Consider the following 22,770-nt stretch of genomic DNA (forward strand, 5'->3'; position numbering starts at 1 on the left):
TCTGGACCCTATCAGAGATTTAGCTGTTGTTAATGAAACAGCTGGTCAAGACAAGGAGCCCTTTCAGACTGATTCTGCAAAATTGGATGGGGTTGCAGGTGTCAGCTCTCCAAGAGGAAGCCCATATCTTTTGGCAAACATTGGGGTGACTGGAGCTAAAACCAAAGGTAAATGGATTGACCAAATTGATGAGCACTTTGAGTTTGCTCCTTCTCTACTAGGTTTGAAATCTATCCAGTTAAAGGCTGTTGCTAATAAAGATACTATTTTTTTAGAAGAAGGGCTTGTGATTTGGAAGGAGAATTTTGCACAAAAACCTTTGGAGGGTGCTCCTTCACTCTCTGTTAAAATCCCAGTAAGTTGGTTCAACTTTATTGTGCATCTTCTAATGACACCAGACAAGTTTAAATGGACTGTCAATATGCTCAAATCTCCTTTATGGGAATTACTTGCTGAAGTAGAAGGCACTGAGGATTCCTTTCTTTTTCACATACCTGACAAATGTTTAACAACTAAGGCTCCTATTTGCCAGCAAACCATGGTTGAGTCACAGCAACAGGACACTAACAAGGAAAATGCTGGTGATTCTTCCAACCAGCAGGACTTGGACTCTATGGCCCTTCTCCAGCCTTTTGGGGCTGAAAACTCCAAAAAAAGAAGGGGAGGAAAGACACCTCTTGTTGAAACAGAGGTAAGAAGGAGTGATAGAATTAAACAAGATAATGCTGGGTTTAAAAGAGGTTCTTGCTCTAATAATAAGTGTCTGCCATGTAATGTTGCCTCTCCAATTGCTCAGAAATCAGTGGTTAAAAATCTCACAATCTCTTTTTTGCAAGGTGGCTGATCAGGACTTGGAGGGAAAGATATCTAAGAAGCCCAAGAGGAAGGTGGGAGAGGATTTGGCTGGGATGCACCCATCCAATGAGGACAGGCAGGACTCCCCATGTGTTTAAATGATCAAACTCTGTGCTTTTGTAGTAGTGAGAGAGGGATTTAAAGTGTTGGCATGTATCCCTGATCCTTTTGGTTGTACCTGCAACTTATGGGCCCTATGGACTAGTCCTGCTACCCCTCGTTCTATTGTCAGTGCACTTTGCTACATTAATACCTTCAGGGAAATTATATATTTTGCTATCATGTGGATGATGTGGTTGTTGTATATGCTGAATTTGCTTGCTCTGTTGTCTTGTTTGTCATCCATTCTATGGTACTGGCCAAGTGATGGTGCTTGGTCTCTGGACTCACTTCTAAATTCATGTCCATGAATAATCAAAACAGAAACTGGAATATTTTGAACTGAAACATCAGAGGGATTAACTCACATGACAAGTGGCTTGCCCTAGGGCAAAAAATTGAGGAAAGTGCCTGTGCCATCCTTTGTCTTCAAGAAACCAAGAGGGAACATTTTGATGCTGCTTACATCAGGAACTTCTGTCCTAACAGGCTCAATAAATTTGCTTTTCTTCCTTCAATTGGTGCATCTGGTGGGCTTTTAATCACCTGGAATGGTTCTCTCTTTGAGGGAGAGGTCATCTTTCAAAATAGATTCTCTCTCTCAATCAGTTTCACTAGTCTTCTGTCTAATCAATCATGGATCATCACCAACATCTATGGGCCTTGTGAACAAGCAGACAAAGTTGAATTCATCAATTAGTTTTCAAACATTCATATGCCACTGGACACTAATTGGATTCTAGTTGGAGACTTCAACTTTATTAGAGCCCCTTCTGACAGAAACAGACCTGGTGGGGATGTTAATGAAATGCTTCTCTTTAATGAAGCCATCAATAATCTTGGATTAATTGAGCTTCCACTCCATGGCAGAAAATACAGCTGGAGTAATATGCAGCAGAGCCCTTTGTTGGAAAAACTGGACTGGTTCTTTACCTCTGTTTCATGGATTACTTCTTTTCCTGATACAATTGATATGCCTCTTTCCAGACCTATATCTGATCATCTCCCATGTGTCATCAAAATTGGAACTGCTATTCCAAAGGCAAAGGTTTTTAGATTTGTAAATTACTGGTTAAAACACTCTTGACTTTAAAGAGATTGTCTCTGCAGCCTGGAGTATACCTGTGGGTAATCTTGATGCAGCAAAAAGCTTGAATGCCAAATTCAAAAACCTGAGAAGGGACCCCCAAACTTTGGGCTAAAAATCTGTCTTGCCTTAAAGCAAAAATTGCAGCAATTAATGAGGTCATTTTCTTGTTTGATTTGTTTGAGGAATTCAGAGACCTAGTTGATTTTGAATGAAACTGCAGGGTGATTCTAAAGGAGCATTTGCTCATTTTTCTCAAAAACCAAAAGGTCTATTGGAAGCAGAGAGGAAAGATCAAGGGTGTCAAGTTTGGTGATGAAAATACAAAATTCTTTCATACAAAGGCATCTATTAACTACAGGCATAATCATATTGCAATGCTGAAAAATGATGATCAAGTGGAAATAACAGACCATGCAGGAAAAGCAGCTCTTCTGTGGAATGCTTTCAGGAACAGATTAGGGCAATCTCAGCAAACCACAATGCACTTTGATTTAAATTCCCTGCTGCAGCATCAAGCTAGTCCTTCAGACTTTGAGCAACTGGAAATTCCTTTCACTGAGGAAGAAATCAATGAGGTAGTCAAACACTTGCCAACAGACAAGTCTCCTGGTCCTGATGGTTTTAACAATGAGTTCTTTAAGAGCTGCTGGGACATTATAAAGCCTGATGTCACTAGACTGATACATGAGTTCTCTGCAGGGCAAATTTCTCTAGAGAGTATCAACACCTCTTTCATCACTTTAGTTCCCAAGGGACCCACTCAACTACTGCAAATGATTTCAGGCCTATTTTCTTTGCTAAACTGCTGTCTCAAGCTCATCACTAAATTGCTAGCAAACAGATTGCAAAAAGTGATTCTCAAAATGGTACATATTAATCAGTATGGCTTCCTAAAGGAAAGAGCTATTCATGATTGTCTTGGCTGGGCCTATGAGTACTTACATCAATGTCACAAGTCCAAGGAGGAAGTTGTTGTGCAGAAATTAGACTTCTAAACGGCTTTTGACCTCATTGAACACTCTACAATCATTGATATCCTCAAAGCAAAGGGATTTGGACAGAGATGGATTGGCTAGATTAAAATGTTGTTTACATCTGCATCTTCACAAGTGCTTCTCAATGGCATTCCTGGGAAAAGTTCTACTATCTCAGAGGAGTAAGACAAGGGGACCCCCTCTCTCCCCTCCTTTTTGTGCTTGCTGCTGACCTCCTACAGTCAATCATGAACAGAACTATGAACCTGGGTCTTCTTACACCTCCTTTGCAAGTGCAGTCATGTCCAGATTTTCCCATAGTGCAGTATGCAGATGAAACTTTGATCCTCATGCAAGCTGATGCCACGCAACTCCACTGTCTCAAAGCTCTACTCCACACTTTTGCAAATGCTACTGGTCTAAAGGTCAACTACAACAAATCAAACCTCATATCCATCAATGTGAATGATGATAAAATGGAAATATTGACTGGTACTTTGAACTGCAAGAAGGGATCATTCCCTTTCACTTACCTGGGCATGCCTCTAGGGACCTTAAAACCAACAGTGGAACTATGTTTACCTTTAGTGAGCAGAATTGCCAAAAAACTAGTGGGACTATCTTCTTTTATGACTCTTGCTGGCAGGTTGCTTCTGGTCAAGTCAGTGCTCACTTCTCTTATTGTATATTTCTTGGGCTGCCTTGATGTGCCTGTAACCATCAAAAATCAGGTTAACAAATACCTAAGGCATTGTCTTTGGATGGAACCAGATTTGAAAGACCATAGACCTGCTATGGTAGCATGGTCCATTGTTTGTAGACCTAAAAATCAGGGTGGCCTTGGAGTGATGAACATCTTTGTGCAAAATCAAGCTCTTCTGCTAAAAAACCTTCACAAATTTTACAATAGGGAAAATATTCCAGGGGTCAACCTCATTTGGGAGGCTTACTATGACAATGGTATCCTGCCAGGGCAAAAATGGGAAGGATCTTTCTAGTGGAAGTGTAATTTGAGGCTCATTGACAGCTATAAATCCATGGCAAGATGCACAATTGGTGATGGCAAATCTGCTCTATTTTGGTCTGACCTCTGGCACTCTGCTTGCCTAAATCAATTTTTTCCTCATCTTTATTCCTTTGTAAAAGATCAGAACCTTTCAGTGCAAAGGGTACTACAGTTTGAATACTTGGAAGACTTGTTCCACCTGCCACTTACTGAGGAAGCTTTCATGGAATTTGAGCTGATGGAGGAGATTTGTGACACATTAAGAGAATCTGAATTTAGAGAACACTTGGACTCATGGAGTTATATGTGGGGAAATAATACTTTTTCTGTGGCCAAAGCTTACAAAATTTTGATAGGAGTCAAAATTGTTCCAGCATAGTTCAACTGGATTTGGAAGAGTTCCTACCAGCCAAAACACAAGGTCTTCTTTTGGAGAGTTCTGCATGATAGGCTCAATACCAGGAATCTGCTTAGGAGGAAAACTTTTCATCTTGACAACTACAGTTGTGCTACTCTCAGCTGTCAGCAAGAAGAAACTCTGCAACACCTATTTTGGACTTGTCCTTTTGCTTTTGCTTGTTGGGACACCCTATGCCCCAACAGACAAAGAAATCTAACCATCATGGAAGCTCTTCCAGACTTACGGGGTAATCTACAGCAACCTTTCTCTATGGAGATCATTATCATTGCATCATGGGCTATTTGGATCATCAGGAATGATAAGATATTCAAAAACATCCCCACCAGCATTGACAGATGGAAATTCATCTTCCTCTCAGAGCTCCACCTGCTCAAATTCAGAATTAAGGAGAAGTTTGCATCTTCATTCTTTTCTTGGTTGGACAGTCTTGTCCTGTAAATTAATGTAATTTTCTTTTTGGTCTAGTAGGCCTTGTTTTTTTTGTTTCTTTAGGGCTTATCTCAAGCCTTGCATGTTTGTATACTCCTTGTTTTATTAATAATATAAAAAATGCAGTGGGGTTTTGCCCTACTATGTATAGTCAAAAAAAAGGTGAACTGAATATTTGGGCCTCTAGAAATAATGCAAGCCTGGAACTGAAATACCTAGAAAGGTGAACTGATTCTTTGGGCCTCTAGAAATAATGCAAGCGTGAAACTAAAATACCTAGAAAGGTGAACTGAATCTTTGGGCCTCTAGAAAGATTTATTACCTCCTCAAGTAGCATCAAACAATTCCGTGCGTGCACCACAAATATATACCAAGTTTAATTAGGATCTACTTTTCCAAATCAGAATTAGCGCTAGAGCGAGCAAGAGTCAATGATATGGCTGAGAGACAGAGAAGGAACGAACAAACTCACCCCTCTCGCGATCTCCCTGGTAGATGCGCCGTCGCCGCACACGACAGAGGGAGAAAAACGACTTGTGAAGGGGGGGGGGTGGGGCGAGCTTCTAAGGCCGGAGGGAGAGGGCGGCCGGCGAGGGCGGCGGAGGCCGGAGCGAGAGGGCGGACGGAGGAGAGAGGAGGCGAGCAGCGGAGCGGCGCTTGGGCGGGCGGCCTGATGGGGAACAGAGAGGAGTCGTGCGAGGGGGCGGGGGGGGGGGGGCAGAGGGAGTGATCTGGTGCGGGCAGGGGAGATCTTTTTAGTTCTCTTTCAGTGGGCCCGAGGAGAACTAACCCAATTAGAACCTCTCCATCGGGCTAGTTTTTTTAGCTGGGTTAGAGCAAACTAGCACAAACTAACCCCTCCTGTTTGGAGAGGCTATTTCAACCCAAACTAGCTCTAACTCAGGGATCCAAACAAAGAGGAGTAGTACTGTACATGCTACAGTATGGACCGTAGCACATTGTTTTTTATGGCCATATCAGCACATTGTTTTCTACTGCTGGTTCACTGGGCTGCCGTGGTTCGCACTCCTCCAACATGAGTAGTAGTACTACTAGTATATACCGCATGATTCTTTGCTCCTTCTTACTACTACGTACTGCACCGACATGTGGGAGAGCCAGCATCCGGGTCGACATGTCATGCACCAGATTAGAGTGCGGAACGGAAGGGGGGTATCACCCCGGTCGTACCGCCAGTTATTCTTGACTATAGTGAGTAGTCATATCACCAGTCTTTACAGTAGTAACTGATACGTCTCTAATGTATCTATAATTTTTGAGTGTTCCATGCTATATTATATTCTGTTTTGGACATTATTGGGCTTTATTATACACTTCTATATTATTTTTGGGACTAACCTATTAACCGGAGGCCTAGCCCAGAATTACTGTTTTTGTGTGCCTATTTTAGAGTTTCGCAGAAAAAGAATATCAAACAGAGTCCAAACGGAATGAAACCTTCGGGAACGTGATTTTCGGAACGAACGTGATCCAGAGGACTTGGACCCTACGTCAAGACATCAACCAGGAAGGCACGAGGTAGAGGGGCGGGCCTACCCCCCTGAGCGCGCCCTCCACCCTCCTGGGCCCCATGTTGCTCCACCGACGTACTTCTTCCTCCTATATATACCTACGTACCCCCAAACTACCAGATACGGAGCCAAAAACCTAATTCCACCGCCACAACCTTCTGTACCCGTGAGATCCCATCTTGGGGCCTTTTCCGGAGCTCCGCCGGAGGGGGCATCGATCACGGAGGGCTTCTACATCAACACCATAGCCTCTCCGATGATGTGTGAGTAGTTTACCTCAGACCTTCGGGTCCATAGTTATTAGCTAGATGGCTTCTTCTCTCTTTTTGGATCTCAATACAATGTTCTCCCCCTCTCTCGTGGAGATCTATTCGATGTAATCTTCTTTTGCGGTGTGTTTGTTGAGACCGATGAATTGTGGGTTTATGATTAAGTTTATCTATGAACAATATTTGAATCTTCTCTGAATTCTTTTATGTATGATTGGTTATCTTTGCAAGTCTCTTCGAATTATCAGTTTGGTTTGGCCTACTAGATTGATCTTTCTTGCAATGGGAGAAGTGCTTAGCTTTGGGTTCAATCTTGCGGTGTCCTTTCCCAGTGACAGTAGGGGCATCAAGGCACGTATTGTATTGTTGCCATCGATGATAACAAGATGGGGTTTATATCATATTGCATGAGTTTATCCCTCTACATCATGTCATCTTGAAGCATTACTCTGTTCTTTTGAACTTAATACTCTAGATGAATGCTGGATAGCGGTCGATGTGTGGAGTAATAGTAGTAGATGCAGGCAGGAATCGGTCTACTTGTCTCGGACGTCTTGCCTATATACATGATCGTACCTAGATATTCTCATAACTATGCTCAATTCTATCAATTGCTCAACAGTAGTTTGTTCACCCACCGTAATACTTATGCTCATGAGAGAAGCCACTAGTGAAACCTATGGCCCCCGGGTCTATTTTCCATCATATAAATCTCCCGTCAACAAGTTATTTCTAGCGCCGTCTTTATTTTGCTTTCTTTTCTTTGCATCTTTATCATAAAAACACCAAAAATATTATCTTATCATATCTATCAGATCTCACTCTCGTAAGTGACCGTGAAAGGATTGACAACCTCTTTATTGCATTGGTTGCGAGGATTTATTTGTTTGTGTAGGTGCGAGGGACTCCTGCGTGGCCTCCTACTGGATTGATACCTTGGTTCTCAAAAACTGAGGGAAATACTTACGCTACTTTGCTGCATCACCCTTTCCTCTTCAAGGGAAAACCAACGCAGTGCTCAAGAGGTAGCAAGAAGGATTTCTGGCGCCGTTGCCGGGGAGTCTACGCAAAAGTCAACATACCAAGTACCCATCACAAACCCTTGTCTCCCGCATTACATTATTTGCCATTTGCCTCTCGGTTTCCTCTCCCCCACTTCACCCTTGCCGTTTTATTCGCCCTCTCTTTTCTGTTCGCCTCTTTTTCGCTTGCTTCTTGTTTGCTCGTGTGTTGGATTGCTTGCTTGTCACAATGGCTCAAGATAATACCAAATTGTGTGACTTTACCAATACCAACAACAATGATTTCCTTAGCACTCCGATTGCTCCTCTTACCGATACTGAATCTTGTGAAAATAATGCTGCTTTGTTGAATCTTGTCATGAAAGATCAATTCGCCGGCCTTCCTAGTGAAGATGCCGCTACCCATCTAAATAGCTTCGTTGATTTGTGTGATATGCAAAAGAAGAAAGATGTTGACAATGATATTGTTAAATTGAAGTTATTTCCTTTTTCGCTTAGAGATCGTGCTAAAGCTTGGTTTTCGTCTTTGCCTAAAAATAGTATTGATTCTTGGAATAAGTGCAAAGATGCTTTTATCTCTAAGTATTTTCCTCCCTCTAAGATCATCTCTCTTAGAAACGATATTATGAATTTTAAGCAACTTGATCATGAACATGTTGCACAAGCTTGGGAGAGGATGAAATTAATGACACGTAATTGCCCTACACATGGTTTGAATTTATGGATGATTATACAAATTTTTTATGCCGGATTGAATTTTGCTTCTAGAAATCTTTTAGATTCGGCCGCGGGAGGCACTTTTATGGAAATCACTTTAGGAGAAGCTACTAAACTCCTAGATAATATTATGGTTTAATTATTCTCAATGGCACACTCAAAGGTCTACTAATAAGAAAGTGCATGCGATAGTAGAAATTAATGTTTTGAGTGGAAAGATGGATGAACTTATGAAATTATTTGCTAATAAAAGTGTTTCTTCTGATCCTAATGATATGCTTTTGTCTACTTTGATTGAGAATAATAATGAATCTATGGATGTGAATTTTTTTGGTAGGAATAATTTTGGTAACAACGCGTATAGAGGAAACTTTAATCCTAGGCCATATCCTAGTAATTCCTCTAATAATTATGGTAATTCCTACAACAATTCTTATGGAAATTTTAATAAGATGCCTTCTGAATTTGAGACTAGTGTTAAGGAGTTTATGAATTCACAAAAGAATTTCAATGCTTTGCTTGAAGAAAAATTGCTTAAGGTTGATGAATTGGCTAGGAACATTGATAGAATTTCTCTTGATGTTGATTCTTTGAAACTTAGATCTATTCCACCCAAGCATGATATCAATGAGTCTCTCAAAGCCATGAAAATTTCCATTGATGAGTGCAAACAAAGAACCGCTAGGATGCGTGCTAAGAAAGATTGCTTTGTGAAAGTGTGTTCTTCTAATTTCTATGAAAATAAAGATGAAGATCTAAAATTTATTGATGTGTCCCCTATTAAATCTTTGTTTACAAATATGAATCTTGATAATGATGGGACTGAATATGATCCACCTTTACCTACAACGCGTTCCAAAAATTCAGAGTTTTTAGATCTTGATGCAAAAATTGGTAAAAGTGGGATTGAAGAGATCAAAACTCTAGATATTAATGAACCCACTATTTTGGATTTCAAGGAATTTAATTATGATAATTGCTCTTTGATAGATTGTATTTCCTTGTTGCAATCCGTGCTAAATTCTCCACATGCTTATAGTCAACATAAAGCTTTTACTAAACATATCGTTGATGCTTTGATGCAATCTTATGAAGAAAAACTTGAGTTGGAAGTTTCTATCCCTAGAAAACTTTATGATGAGTGGGAGCCTACTATTAAAATTAAAATTAAAGGTCATGAATGCTATGCTTTGTGTGATTTGGGTGCTAGTGTTTCCACGATCCCAAAAACTTTGTGCGATTTGCTAGGTTTCCGTGATTTTGATGATTGCTCTCTAAACTTGCACCTTGTGGATTCCACCATTAAGAAACCTATGGGAAGAATTAATGATGTTCTTATTATTGCAAATAGGAATTATGTGCCCATAGATTTTATTGTTCTTGATATAGATTGCAATCCTTCATGTCCTATTATTCTTGGTAGACCTTTCCTTAGAACGATTGGTGCAATTATTGATATGAAGGAAGGGAATATTAGATTCCAGTTTCCATTAAGGAAAGGCATGGAACACTTCCCTAGAAATAAAATAAAATTACCTTATGAATCAATCATGAGAGCCACTTATGGATTGCCTACCAAAGATGGCAATACCTAGATCTATCCTTTCTTTTATGCCTAGCTAGGGGCGTTAAACAATAGCGCTTGTTGGGAGGCAACCCAATTTTATTTTTAGTTTTTTGCTTTTTGCTTCTTTTTAGGAATAAATATTTGATCTAGCCTCTGGTTAGATTTGTCTTTATGTTTTAATTAGTGTTTGTGCCAAGTTTAACCTATAGGATCTTCTTGGATGATAGTTACTTGATGTTGCTGAAAATTCCAGAAACTTTCTGTTCACGAAAATAATTGTTAAAAATCACCATAACATGATAAAATATTTATTCCAATTTCTGCTGATCAATAAACAAATTATCTAGGTCGTCCTATTTTGGCTGAAGTTTTGGAGTTCCAGAAGTTTGCGTTAGTTACAGATTACTACAGACTGTTCTGTTTTTGACAGATTCTGTTTTTCGTGTGTTGTTTGCTTATTTTGATGAACCTATGGCTAATAAAATAGTTTATAAACCATAGAGAAGTTGGAATACAGTAGGTTTAACACTAATATAAATAAATAATGAGTTCATTACAGTACCTTGAAGTGGTGTTTTGTTTTCTTTCGCTAACGGAGCTCACGAGATTTTCTGTTAAGTTTTGTGTTGTGAAGTTTTCAAGTTTTGGGTAAAAGATTTGATGGATTATGGAACAAGGAGTGGCAAGAGCCTAAGCTTGGGGATTCCCATGGCACCCCAAGATAATCTAAGGACACCTAAAAGCCAAAGCTTGGGGATTCCCCGGAAGGCATCCCCTCTTTCGTCTACTTCCATCGGTAACTTTACTTGGAGCTATATTTTTATTCACCACATGATATGTGTTTTGCTTGGAGCGTCTTGCATTATTTGAGTCTTTATTTGTTAGTTTACCACAATCATCCTTGCTGTACACACATTTTGATGAGAGACACACATGATACGGAATTTATTAGAATACTCTATGCGCTTCACTTATATCTTTTGAGCTATATAGTTTTTGCTCTAGTGCTTCACTTATATCTTTTAGAGCACGGCGGTGGTTTTGTTTTATAGAAACTATTATTCTCTCATGCTTCACTTATATTATTTTGAGAGTCTTAAACAGCATGGTAATTTGCTTAAATTGGGAAATTAATCCTAATATGCTAAGTATTCAAGACTAGTAAAAAAACTTTCTTCTGAGTGTGCTGAATGCTAAGAGAAGTTTGATGCTTGATGATTGTTTTGAGATATGGAGGTAGTGATATTAAAGTTGTGCTAGTTGAGTAGTTGTGAATTTGAGAAATACTTGTGTTGAAGTTTGCAAGTCCCGTAGCATGCACGTATGGTAAACGTTATGTAACAAATTTGAAGCATGAGGTGTTCTTTGATTGTCCTCCTTATGAATGGCGGTCGGGGATAAGCGATGGTCTTTTCCTACCAATCTATCCCCCTAGGAGCATGCGCGTAGTGCTTGGTTTTTGATGACTTGTTGATTTTTGCAATAAGTATGCGAGTTCTTTATGACTAATGTTGAGTCCATGGATTATACGCACTCTTATCCTTCCATCATTGCTAGCCTCTTCGGTACCGTGCATTGCCCTTTCTCACATTGAGAGTTGTGCAAACTTTGCCGGTGCATCCAAACCCCGTGATATGATACGCTCTTTCACACATAAACCTCCTTATATCCTCCTCAAAACAGCCACCATACCTACCTATTATGGCATTTCCATAGCCATTCCGAGATATATAGCCATGCAACTTTCCACCGTTTCATTTATCATGACACATTCCTCATTGTCATATTGCTTTGCATGATCATGTAGTTGGCATTGTATTTGTGGCAAAGCCACCATTCATAATTTTTCATACATTTCACTCTTGATTCATTGCTATCCCGGTACACCGCCGGAGGCATTCATAGAGTCATACTTTGTTCTAGTATCGAGTTGTAATCATTGAGTTGTAAATAAATAGAAGTGTGATGATCATCATTCATAGAGCATTGTCCCAATAAAAAAAGAGAAAGGCAAAAAAAAGAGAAGGCCCAAAAAAAGAGAAAATAAAAAGGGGCAATGCTACTATCCTTTTTTCCACACTTGTGCTTCAAAGTACCACCATGATCTTCATGATAGAGAGTCTCTTGTTTTGTCACTTTCATTTGCTAGTGGGAATTTTTCATTATAGAACTTGGCTTGTATATTCCAACAATGGGCTTCCTCAAATGCCCTAGGTCTTCGTGAGCAAGCAAGTTGGATGCACACCCACTTAGTTTCTTTTGTTGAGCTTCCATGCATTTATAGCTCTAGTGCATCCGTTGCATGGCAATCCCTACTCCTTGCATTAACATCAATCGATGGGCATCTCCATAGCTCATTGATTAGCCGCGTTGATGCAAGACTTTCTCCTTTTTTTCTTCTCCACATAACCCCCATCATTATATTCTATTCCACCCATAGTGCTATATCCATGGCTCACGCTCATGTATTGCGTGAAGGTTGAAAAAGTTTGAGATTACTAAATTATGAGACAATTGCTTGGCTTGTCATCGGGGTTGTGCATGATGAGAGCATTCTTGTGTGACGAAAATGGAGCATGACTAAACTATACGATTTTGTAGGGATGAAATTTCTTTGGCCATGTTATTTTGAGAGGACATAATTGCTTAGTTAGTATGCTTGGAGTATTATTACTTTTATGTCAATATTAAACCTTTATCTTGAATCTTTCAGATCTGTATATTCATACCACAATTAAGAGAATTACAATGAAATTATGCCAAGTAGCATTCCACATCAAAAATTCTGTTTTTATCATTTACCTACTCGAGGACGAGCAGGAATTAAGCTTGGGGATGCTTGATACGTCTCCAACGTATCTATAACTTTTGAGTGTTCCATGCTATATTATATTCTGTTTTGGACATTATTGGCTTTATTATACACTTCTATATTATTTTTGGGACCAACCTATTAACCGGAGGCCTAGCCCAGAATTGCTGGGTTTTTTCCTATTTCAGAATTTTGCAGAAAAAGAATATCAAACGGAGTCCAAACGGAATGAAACCTTCGGGAACGTGATTTTCGGAACGAACGTGATCCAGAGGACTTGGACCCTACGTCAAGACATCAACTAGGAAGGCACGAGGTAGGGGGGCGTGCCTACCCCCCTGGGCGCGCCCTCCACCCTCGTGGGCCCCATGTTGCTCCACCGACGTACTTCTTCCTCCTATATATACCTACGTAACCCCAAACTACCAGATACGGAGCCAAAAACCTAATTCCACAGCCGCAACCTTCTGTACCCGTGAGATCCCATCTTGGGGCCTTTTCCGGCATCCTGTCGGAGGGGGCATCGATCACGCAGGGCTTCTACATCAACACCATAGCCTCTCCGATGATGTATGAGTAGTTTACCTCAGACCTTCGGGTCCATAGTTATTAGCTAGATGGCTTCTTCTCTCTTTTTGGATCTCAATAGAATGTTCTCCCCCTCTCTCGTGGAGATCTATTCAATGTAATCTTCTTTTGCGGTGTGTTTGTTGAGACCGATGAATTGTGGGTTTATGATCAAGTTTATCTATGAACAATATTTGAATCTTCTCTGAATTCTTTTATGTATGATTGGTTATCTTTGCAAGTCTCTTCGAATTATCAGTTTGGTTTGGCCTACTAGATTGATCTTTCTTGCAATGGGAGAAGTGCTTAGCTTTGGGTTCAATCTTGCGGTGTCCTTTCCCAGTGACAGTAGGGGCAGCAAGGCATGTATTGTATTGTTGCCATCGAGGATAACAAGATGGGGTTTATATCATATTGCATGAGTTTATCCCTCTACATCATGTCATCTTACTTAAAGCGTTACTCTGTTCTTTTGAACTTAATACTCTAGATGCATGCTGGATAGCGGTCGATGTGTGGAGTAATAGTAGTAGATGCAGGCGGGAGTCGGTCTACTTGTCTCGGACGTGATGCCTATATACATGATCATACCTAGATATTCTCATAACTATGCTCAATTCTATCAATTGCTCAATAGTAATTTGTTCACCCACCGTAATACTTATGCTCATGAGAGAAGCCACTAGTGAAACCTATGGCCCCGGGGTCTATTTTCCATCATATTAATCTCCCGTCAACAAGTTATTTCTAGCGCCGTCTTTATTTTGCTTTCTTTTCTTTGCATCTTTGTCATAAAAATACCAAAAATATTATCTTATCATATCTATCAGATCTCACTCTCGTAAGTGACCGTGAAGGGACTGACAACCCCTTTATTGCGTTGGTTGCGAGGATTTATTTGTTTGTGTAGGTGCGAGGGACTCGTGCGTGGCCTCCTACTGGATTGATACCTTGGTTCTCAGAAACTGAGGGAAATACTTACGCTACTTTGCTGCATCACCCTTTCCTCTTCAAGGGAAAACCAACGCAGTGCTCAAGAGGTAGCAGTAACGCACAGCCCGACCTTTCCAGTAGTAAGTAAGTTGAATCCGCTACTCCCTCACCCTCCTCGCCTCTCTGTCAATGAATGGAGGGCCGGGGACCACAAGTGAACAATACTACTAGTAGTAGTAAGTAGGAGTCATACAGTTAGTCACCTTAAATAGAGAGTTTCTTTTCTTTAATGCCACGTACCCAAATTGAAACGCTTGTTGTGGAGAGAAAAAGATAATCACTCCACTATATATGTACAAAGGGGCCTGAGCGCTTGCTTTACTAGGCTTGCTTTACTAGGAGTAGGTGCATCGTTCACGCGGTCATCACCGGCGAGGGAGGAAACCCACAGCTGCCGGAGGGACCCGATCCTCTGCCCGTGCCGTTCTCTCCGACACAGTACCGGCTCGGGAGGTCCTCCGACCCTTCTTCCTCCCTGCCGTATTGTGCACAGATCCGACCTGCCGCCGCCGACATCTCGACGACCCTCAGGTATAAGTTCTTCGAAAGCGGCCTTGCTCTACTTCCCCAGCTCCCCACGTGTCTGCATGTGCATCTTTTTCTACTCCCATTAGCTCTTCCAAAGCCACCTAAATTTTTAGTATTATTAGAGGTAAAGCTACTTCATGCATTTGAATCTAGGACTTGGTTCAAACAACTAAGAAAGGAGGGGAAGTTGTAGCATGAATCTAGGACTTGATTCAAAGAGGAAATAATATGGTGAAAGTAGTAGAGACCGGATACCCAACCGGTCTCTTGGTTGAAAAGGTAAATAATGGGAAAACGCAGTACAAACTGGATAAGGAACATATCTATTATTGGTTGAAAACAGGATAGAAAGTTGCAGCTGGTGGAAAAGTCAACAGAGTATGTCTAGGATTAGATTTGTTGCCCTCACATAGTAAAAGGTCTCCACGAATAGAATTGCTGCCCTCACATAGTAAAAGGTCTCCAGGATTAGATTTGCTGCCCTCACATAGTAAAAGGTCTCCAGGATTAGATTTGCTGCCCTCACATAGTAAAAGGTCTCCAGGATTAGATTTGCTGCCCTCACATAGTAAAAGGTCCCCAGGATTAGATTTGCTGCCCTCACAGAGCATGAACAAACTAGGCATCACCACTTTATGCCTCCTTGTAGGTACATTGTGCTGATGCAACCACTGTCGCATGTCCTTATACCAACCTTTTGCTATTGTTAATGTAAGGGCGCATGTAAAATGAAGCGATCACACTGTTACCTTAAGGACATGTCTAACCAGTGTTCTTGTTAATCTAATGCCTCTAGTGATATGATGCAATTAAACTGTGTTACAAATGGTACTCCTGCTATTTTCCCCAGTATGATAAGTAAGTTGCTCCTTTACGCTGCTGAGTGTCCTGGTGTCCCCACAGTCCCATGCCCTTAAACCAACTCTTTAGCTGCTGTTGATTTATTGTATCTGGTAAACAAGCAATGCCACCATTAAAGTAATCCCATATTTGACGAATGTCATTGTTGATCGTAATGCTTCCGGTAACATGAAGCATTGCTGACGTTTTAAAATTCCTACTATCCTTGCGTGATTGCCATGAACATAATTAAGATGCTTCTTTTCATTTCGTGTATGTTTCGTATATTCTTATTGACTAGCAACTGTTTACTTTCTATCTTTTTGTGCAGATAGGGATATCCATTTCACCTTGTTGCTATTGTGACCTTTTGGTGAACTGCACAAAACACCTTTTTTGGAATGAGTGTCTTGTGCGGTTCAACTAAAATGTCACGTGGGCAACATCTCTCAATTTGGTGGAACTGCACAAAATGGTGATTGGAGTTTCCAAAATCTCCGTCAAATTCTACTGGTAATCTCGTGCAACATTTTATTAGCCTTTGCAAGATGAGTCATCACTGTCACCACAATGGCACTTTATTTTAGTGGAACTGCACAAAAGGATAAGCAAATTATAGTTGCACCTTACATGAGCCAGACAGCCAACCTTAATGTTCCTCAATTTTAGTGCAACAACTAAAGAAGAACCTGCCAGCTCACGAGAGCAAGTACTTCTTGCTAGCTGAATGATCCAATCTTTGCTTCATTTAAGGTGAACTGCAGAAAAAGGCGCATGAATTGAATCATGGAACTCCAGGCAGGCCTCATCCGAGTGGAGCTGGAGGTTGAGTTCAAGGAGTGTCATTATTATAGTAATCATGCTCTTCTTATTTGTGTTGTGCAAACAGGAATACTCAACTACAGATGTTGTGACGGTCAAGAGCATTCTCCAAGTTCTTCGGTTGTATGACACAGCTAGCCAAGATGGATTTAATCTAGATATTTTATCAAAAGGCTCTAATGGGTTGGTTCTGAATCTTGCAAGCTGGGAATCAATGAGATGTGTAGGCATCTTTGTTGTACTTATTATTTGAATCTTATTTGTTGGTTCTGAATCTTGCAAGCTGGGAATCAATGAGATGTGTAGGCATCTTTGTTGTACTTATTATTTGGATCTTATTTGTTGGTTCTGAATCTTGCAAGCTAGGAAACACGGCATGATGATGCAAAGGACAACAACCATAACAAACAGTTCAAACTTGGTAGTATTATCTGTGTGAAAGTGCGACAAATGTGCTCCTCGTGTGCGTCTTGAGAATAATAATTCTAATTGTTGTGCATGTTGATCCTGTGGCACTGATAGAATGAGCCAATGCATTGCTTGTTTTAAGTATAAATTTCTATTAAAGCTAATTAAATTTAAGTAAAGTGACCACTAACTCTTGTTATTACAGTACCAATACAGACCCTCTCGTGAACCAATGTGTGGCCGTAGTAGCTTTCTTAATGGAGGCATTTGAATGCGCCGAGGGTGCATCTTCTGCCGGGCGTGCAGCGGGCGAGGGAGGGATAGTAACTGTTGTCGCCCGTACACACTCAGTTTACTGTTGAATCTAGTTCCCCAAGAGCTAAAAAACGAACTGCTGCCGCCGCCTACCCACTCGTTCACTTGAAGAGACTCCAATGGCGATCCGAGGGGTGAGCCTGCTGGATAGGGACTTCAGCAAGGAGTTCCCCTTTGAGTTCACCGTTCAGTCCTATGGCTGCACCAAGTTGAATGTGATGTACACCAACGATCCGGACTCGGTGAAGCTCTGCCTCGCCGAGTTCAAGCAGTAAGTACAGGACGAGAAAGCACAAGGTCGCAGGACTAGACCTTGTGCCCATCCATTCGTCTCCTGACAGGGACCAGCGGATCGCTGTCGCCCAGGTATGTGTGTGGGACGAGGTTCTCATCTACCACTGTTGTTGGGCCATCAGAGGTTCTGGAGCATTCGCCCGTTTCAACGGCAGTGCCGACTGCACCTTCGCTACGGTGGAGAGAAGGAAGAACGCGACGATTCGGCCATCTGGTGCAACAAGCTTGTCGACATCCAGAAGCAATACAAGATCATCAACAACGGGCAGGAGAAGGACTCCGTGGTTGACCTCGCCGAGACCGTCATCGACCCCTGATACGCCAACATGAAAGAAGACAACGATACCAAAGGACCTGAACACATGGGAGGTACCTCTGAATCTAGCCTACATAACCTATGCGGCCAAGGCCGCATACGCATGCTACGACATGTACAGGCAGATCTTGGACATGAGGGCGTGTCTGCTTCCCGTAACCGACGAGTACATGGACAGCCGCAACGTCATGATCAAGCGTGCCAGGAAGGTCTAGATGTTGTACTTTATCTGTTTATAAGCACCTTTATCATCTGAGTGTTTCATGCATTAGCCTATGTGTCGTAATTATCCGTTTTGTCCGAAATATTTCTTTTAAGAACCCATTAACCTGTTTGCTTTTTTTTGTAGCTATTTGCTTATGTATGTAACTAGTTCACTCGTCCGTTTAAAAAAACTAGTTCACTCGGTTGCCGTGCTTTGAATCTCCTTCCTCCCAACATATTCCCCTTCTCAGGTGGACCCAGCAGGTCTCGTACACAGACATATGGGACCAACCACCTATCCATTTGTATTTCTTTATTTTGTTCAATCTTTCGTCCTCTTCCTATACAGCGGCTCGCCATCATAGCCTATGGCGTTGGCCAGGTCATCCCTCTACTCGCACACATTGTTCGGCAGCGGCAGCTCCACCGGCCCACCCTACACCCGAACAAGTCAACCCTCGTACTCCCCTCAGCCTGCGTCTTCCCCCGCTCCAGTTCATTCGGTCCGAGGTCTCGATGTCGTCCTCCGCCTTGGTGCTCTCGCCGCGGCGCTGCCGTCTGTCATTCCCAACATGGTCAGACAAACAAGAGGAATCAGGAGACAACTGTTCGTCGAGAGGCTGACAGTCCCGGGCCCACCAGGTCTATGGCCTAGGTTTTGTTGTTTAACATGGGCAGCCCACGACATGTTTCAACATTTTTTTGGATCCAGCATGTATCAAGCGGCCTCTGGGCCTCCCAACCTAGCTTGTCTATAACATCAGCAACCCAAGTTATGTTTGTTTTTTCAAGACGACACACAGCTCAGTTCTATTTTTCTATAAGAATGCAAAACTAAACCTATGTTTTCTATAAGAATGCAAAACTGAACCTATATTTATATCTTATTTTATTACATATATATATATAATAGAAACAACATAAGGTTCCTTTAAACCTGTCGTTCGTCCAACCATTTTATAGACCTTCTCACTTCCTTTATTTTTCATTTTCATTAATCCTATATCTGAATTTTCTCCCACTTTCTTTTTCGATGTAAACTGAGTTTTCTCCAAGTAGTTTTCCCTAGAACCAACTCAACTGTCCCATGTCTAGCCTAAAAAATAATAATACCCCACATACTATTAACTCATCAAATTAAAATGATATTTTATTTCATAAATTGAAAGTTCTTACAGAATAATAATAATAATTGTTTATATATAACTTGGCAAGTTAACTCCTAGTGATTGCGTACATAAGCTTGCAAAGATTTTACTGACCAATGCAGTAATAGACGTGTAGTTATGTGTTTATGTTTTTATAACATTTCTCCGTCCAGCCCAACATGATATTTCACCCAGCCCAGCAAGTCCGCGGATTTCGAGAAAAATGCAAATGGGCTTCAAATTCTACCATATATATAAATGGGCTGCATAGATGCTACATCATTGTTTCACCCAGCCCACAAAATGGACTAAAAAACAAATGGACTGGCTGACATGTGGTACAGTAGGTCGAAGCCTAAGCAAGGTGTTGGATTTACATCCAATGGCCGAAATTCTTCTTCAATCTCTCGTCTTCTTCCCCCAGCGCTGCCGGGACCGCCTGCTCCAGCCTCCGGCATCCAACGACATTGTTTTGCGCGCCTCAGCGAAACGCTACCCCGCTGACGGCCAGGCCATCCCTCCACTCCGCACCTCCAGTTATTCTCTGCCGTGTGTAGGCCCACCCCGCACCCGAACCAGTCAAGTTTCCCACTCCTCTCCGTCTGCGACTCCACTACCGCATCTTCCCCATCTCCGGGTCATTCCAGTCTGGGGCCTCGCCATCGTCCACCGCCTCGCTGTGCTCGGCGCGGCATGGTCAACAAACGAGAGTCATCGGAAGAGGACTGTACGTGGAGAGCCTGACGGCTGGGAGCCACGAGGTCCATGGTTGCACGCAAGGAAAGTTCCTCCTTATTAAGATGTTTCCTCCCCCTGATAGCTGGGACCCACCGGCTGTATCTTCGCACGGAAGGAAGTGCCTCTTTGTTATGCGAAAAAAAACATTCCTCCCAATGACAGCTGGGACCCGGCAGATTTGGTGGCTGACTTGTGGGCCTACTAAGCAGACGTGTACGCGGGGCTTTGTCAACTTAATCCACAAATGATTCTAGCACCTGGACCGTTGGATGTAATCCAACAACCGTGCTCCATATTCAACCTCGGTTCTTGCTCCTGTCTCCCGTGGGCGGCAGTGCTGTCGCGCACCCGAACCAGTCAAGTTTCCCACTCCTCTCCATCTGCGACTCCACTGTCGCGTCTTCCCCATCTTCGGGTCATTCTAGTCTGGGGCTTCCCCGTCATCCACCGGCCTTGGTGCGCTCAGCACGGTGTGGTCAACATGGTCAACAATCGAGAGTCATCGGAAGATGACTGTACGTGAGAGGCTGACAGTGGGGACGCACCACGCCCATGGACGCATGCATGCAACTGCATCCTTTTTACCCTGAAAATAATGTTTTCTCCCCGTGACTGCTGGAACCCACCAGCTACATCTTTGCACGCAAGGAAGTGTGTCCTTATTACGGGCAAAAAAAATATCCCCATAATAGCTGGGACCCAGTAGCTATATCTTCGCACGCAAGGAAGTGTGTCCTTATCCTCCCTGACAACCGGGACCCACTCGGTCGAAACGTACGTACCGTCGTCTGTCTTGTCAGAACATGTACGTACATACTGGTCGATCGGTCTCTCTGCAAGTATGAACCGTGGCCGAGTAAGTAGCGGCACATGTCATAGTAGAGCCCCCCACGTAGCAGTTCACGTTGTCCCGTCTAAACCGTGTACACGTCCATACAGACACACGCCAAAAAATACAGCCACGTACGTACATACAGGCGGGGTCTCGAATGCCTAATCGCGCATACGTACGGCCAGGGCTCGTGTACATGGCTGGGTCGGAACGGAGAAGCCGCACCGTCATCGTGATCATGGGGAGGCAACCGGCTGGGTCGGAACGGAATGCATCATCGTGTTCATCGCGAGCCAACCGGCTTGGACGGAACAGCCGATGGAAACGTGGCCTGGCATACCACAGAACAGAGGAAACGGCCTTGTGTTCGACCGGCCACGGTCGAAACGGGAACCTGTTCATCGGGAGGGGTCTGGTGTACTGCAAAATGGAGGAAACGAACCTCCTATGGTTGAAACGGGGTCCTGTTGATCGGGAGGGGTGTGGCGTACCGCAAAACGGAGGAAACGGTTTTGTGTTGGAGCGCTACGGTCGAAACGGGGGTCCTGTTCATCGGGAGGGGTGTGGCGTACCGCAAAACGGGACTCCACGGGATACTGTTCATCTCCACCGTTGACTGCCTCCACGGGCAACTGTTCATCCAGCGTCGACTGCCTCCACGGGCTCCTGTTCATCCACCATCGACGTCCTCCAGCCTCCACCTACGACTATTCATCCATGGGCTCCTGTTCATCCAGCCTCCACCGCTCCTCCACCGGCTACTGTTCAACCAGCCCTCTCCATGGGGGTCCCGTTCAACCACCCCTCCACGGGCTACTGTTCATCCAGCCCTCCACCAGCTACTGTTCAACCAGCCCTCCACATGGGCCTATTCATCCAGCCCTCCACGGGGTCCTGTTCATCCAGCCCTCCACCGTCTCGATCGATCGGGGTACTGTTCATCCAGCGGCAACGGCCTCTACTACCACGGGGTCCTGTTCATCCAACCCCCCATCGGGAACTGTTCATCCAAACCCCCAAACAACGCTCACTGTTCATCAAGGGAAGGAGGCAGCAGTGTTCGATCGGCTTCAGTTAGCAGCAATAGCAAAGGAATCGCTCGATCGGGTTCAGTTAACAGCCATCGATCAATCGCTCTGGTTCAGTAACGCGTAGCCTGCAGTGCAATCGCTCGGGTTCAATTAGAGCCCAACGCCTCGCACCCACGCGCCTACGTGTACGAGAGAAACCCACATCGCTTGGCCTCCGACCACCCACCGTAACCGGGAACTCCCCGATATTTTCCTCGCCCTCGCTTCTACCACGGTTTTCTCCGTCATGGACGGCCCAAAGAATGTCATGCAGCTGTGTCTCGGGCCCGCCCAGGACGAAAAGCCCATTTCCTATCATGATTTTTGTCATAGAAGTAGGAGCCCGCTACATCTATGATGATACCGGGTTTTGTCACAATTATCGTCATAGAAGTGTCATAAGCATGACAGAAAAAATTCATTCGACCTAAAATGTCACGGATGTGTCTTTTTTTGGTAGTGACTGCACACACTTTATATACGTCGGCATTTCTCTTTCACACATGCTCACAATCTCTCCCGGGGTGTCAGGGTGTCTCACGCACACACTGTCCCTATATCTTCCTCTCACTTTCTGACTACTATGTACCACTCTTTTCACTAATCTTAGTTGGAAAACACTATTTCTCTCACATGCATATATACACACGCACGGTCTCTACTAGCCCTGTATATGCACATATATGTGCCTACGTGTCTCCCGCACGCACATTATCTTTAGGCCTCTCTCGCACACATTGCCCCCCCCCCCCACAGACACACCTCTCTCTTAGTAGTTGGCAGATATGATTCCATCAGATCATTCGGTAGGATATCCCTGACTGTTAGGCTGGATGGTAATACGAGGCAAAGTTTTACCCAAGTCCGGACCCTTGCAGTTGAGGAAAAAGCCTACTCCTGGT

The sequence above is a fragment of the Aegilops tauschii genome, chromosome 1 (genome assembly GCF_002575655.3).
Source record: "Aegilops tauschii subsp. strangulata cultivar AL8/78 chromosome 1, Aet v6.0, whole genome shotgun sequence".
Taxonomy (NCBI): domain Eukaryota; kingdom Viridiplantae; phylum Streptophyta; class Magnoliopsida; order Poales; family Poaceae; genus Aegilops; species Aegilops tauschii.